This window comes from Panthera uncia, chromosome B1 (genome assembly GCF_023721935.1).
Source record: "Panthera uncia isolate 11264 chromosome B1, Puncia_PCG_1.0, whole genome shotgun sequence".
NCBI classification, from domain to species: domain Eukaryota; kingdom Metazoa; phylum Chordata; class Mammalia; order Carnivora; family Felidae; genus Panthera; species Panthera uncia.
Window position 1 is genome coordinate 101,201,216 of NC_064811.1, and position 3,151 is coordinate 101,204,366.

General features: G+C 33.6%; 1 pseudogene; it reads right to left on the minus strand.

Annotated features, from left to right (window-relative positions):
- Positions 1-2,588: 2,588 nt before the first annotated feature.
- On the minus strand, positions 2,589-2,687 carry LOC125924125 (uncharacterized; annotated as a pseudogene).
- Between the last annotated feature and the right edge of the window lie 464 nt (positions 2,688-3,151).

A 3,151-nucleotide genomic window follows, 5' to 3' on the forward strand; every position in this document is an offset into this window, starting at 1 on the left:
ATGTGGGGATTCATTTCTGGGGTATTTTGTTCCATTGGTCCATGTTTCTATTTTTATGCCAATATCATTCTGTTTCAATTACCACAGCTTTGTATAGTTTGAATTCAGGAAGTACAATGACTGCAGATTTGTTCTTTTGGCTCTTTGGGGTCTATTCTGATTTCATACAAACTTTAAGATTGTTTTTTCTATTTCTGTGAAAAATATCATTTTTTGATGACATTTTGAATTTTGATAGGGATTGCATTGAATCTCTAGATGGCTTTGGGTAGTATGAACATTTTAACAATTTTAATTCTTCTTATCCATAAACACAAGACCTTTCTAGGTGTGTCTTCTTCATTTCTTTCATCAAAGTTTTATAGTTTTCATTGACAGATTTTTCACTTCCTTGGTTAAATTTATCTCTAAGTATTTTATGATTTTTGATGCTATTGTGAATGGGATGGTTTTCTTTATTTCTTTTTCAGACATTTTGTTATTAGTAGGTGGAAGCACAATTGATTTCTGTATGTCCATTTTATATCCTGAAACTTTACTGATTTCATTGATTAGTTCTAGCAGTTTTTGGTTGCGTTTTCAGGATTTCATACACGTAAAGTTTATCATCTGCAAATAATGACAGTTTTACTTCTTCCTTTCCTACTTGGATGAGTTTTATTTGGTGGACTTCCAGTACTATCAAATGAGAGTGGGCACCCTGATCTTGTTCTTGATTTTGGAGAAAAAGCTTTCAATCTTCCACCATTGAGTATGATGTTAGCTGTGGGTCTGTCATATATGGCTTTTAAGGTGTGTTTCTTGTATACCCAATTTGTTGAAAGTTTTTGTCATGAAAGATTTTGTGTGTTGTCAAATGCTTTTTCCACATATATTGAAATAAACACATGGCTTTTATCTTTTATTCTATTAATGCAGTTTATCACATTTATTGATTTGTGTATGTTGACCCATCCTTGCATCCCAGGGATAAAGCACTTAATGTGCTGTTGAATTTAGTTCACTAATATTTTGTTAAGAGTTTTTGTATTTATATTCATCAGGGATATTGTTCTATAGGGTTTTGCTGTTGTGTTAATTTGTTGTTGTTGTTGTTGTTGTTGTTGTTTGTAGTATACTTATCTGGTTTTTGGTATCAAGGTAATGCTGGCCTCATAAAATAAAGAAGAATGAAAATGCTCATGCCTGTTCAATTTTTTTGGAAGAATCTGAAAAGAGTTGTTGTTAATTATTCTTTTAATATGTGATATAATTTACCAGAGAAGCTGTCTGCTCCTGGGCTTTCCAGTGTTGGGAGGTTGTTGATTACTAATTCAATCTTCTTACTTATTATTGGTCTGTTAAGGTTTTCTTTTTTTTTTTTTTAAGTTTCTTTATTTATTTTAAGAGAGTGAATGTGTGCATGAGCCAGCAGGGGAAGGACAGAGAGAGAGAGAATCCCATGCAGGCTCTGTGCTGTCATCAAGGAACCCAACAAAGGGTTCGATTCCACGAACCATAAGATCATGACCTGAGCTGAAACCAAGATACAGATGCTTAACTGACTGAGCCACCCAGGCATCCTGGTCTGTTAAGATTTTCTATTTTTCCTGATTCAGGCTTGGTAGGTTGTATGTTTCTAGGAACTTATCCATTTCTTCTGGCTTATCTTTTTTTTGGTCTACAATTGCTCATAGTAGTCTCTTATGATACTATGTATTTCTGTAATCCCAGGGGTAATGTCTCCTCTTTCATTTATGATTTTATTCACTTGAGTTTCTCTCTTTTTTTTCTCTTAGTTGGTGTGGCTAAAGGTTTGTCAATTTTGTTTACCTTTTTTAAAAAACCAGCTTAGTTTCAGTGGTCTTTTCTAGTGTTTTTCTGGTCTGTATTTTATTTATTTCTGCTCTAATGTTTACTTTCCTTCACTGTGGGCTTAGTTTGTTCTTCTTTTTCTAGTTCCTGGAGGTATAAAGTTAGGTTGTTTATTTGTGATCTTTCTATTTTCTTAGCATGTATGTGTGCATTTATCACCATAAACTTTCCTCTCAGAATTGCTCGTGTAGCATCCCATGTGTTTCCATTCTCATTTGTTTTGACATTTTTTTTTAATTTACTTTTTATTTCTTCTTTGACCCATGGACTGTTCAGGAGTATGTTGTTTAGTTTCCACATGCTTATAAATTTTCCAACTTTCCTCTTGTTGATTTCTAGTTATACTATTGTGGTTGGAAAACACTTGGTATGATTTCAGTCTTCTTAATTTGCTAAGACTTGCTTTGTGGCCTATCATCTGATCTATCTTGGAGAAGGTTCTGTGTGCATTTGAGAAGAATGCATATTCTGCTGCTCATGGACAGAACATTCTGTATACGTCTGTTAGGTCCATTTGGTCCAATGTATGGTTCAAGTTCAACATTTTCTTGTTGATATTCTCTCTGGCTGAACTATCCACTGCTGAAAGTGAGGTATTGAAGTCTCCTACTATTATTATATTGTTGTCAACTTCTCCCTATAGAATTGTTACTATTTGCTTAATATATTTTGGTGCTCTGATGTTCAGTGCCTATATTTACAATTCTTATATCTTCTTGATGATTTGACCCCTTAACAACATGGAACGCTTCATGAATTTGCACGTTATTTTGCACAGGGGCTATGCTAACTTTCTCTTTATTGTTCCAATTCTAGTGCCTGCTGAAGCAAGCACAACCCATGGTACTGTGAACAGATAAAATTTTTGTCCTTTTAAGACACTGAGCTTTCAGGTGACTTTTAAACAGCAGTAAATAATTGATAAAGATTTAATCTGATTGATGGGTCTAGAGAGGTTGAGGGGGCACATCCCAGCCTCTTTCTCTTATTCTTCTTTTGGGAGTAAGTAACCCACTAAGAATTCATGTCCTTTTTTTGTCATCCAGACCATAAATCTTATAGGATTGAGATGAACTGATACATATTTTTTCCAAATGCTAAAGAGCCAGGAGTTAAAGTCAATATGTGACTGAAATCAAGACCAAAATCAAATATAAGAGGAAGAAGTAGGAATCAAGAATACATCTGAAAATAATTTTGAAAATTGATATAGTAAGTTTAGTAGTCACAAATTGAAAGATGATTAGTGAAACGAAAATGTTTTAAATATTTCCCATTTTCCTTTCTCTTTAAATTC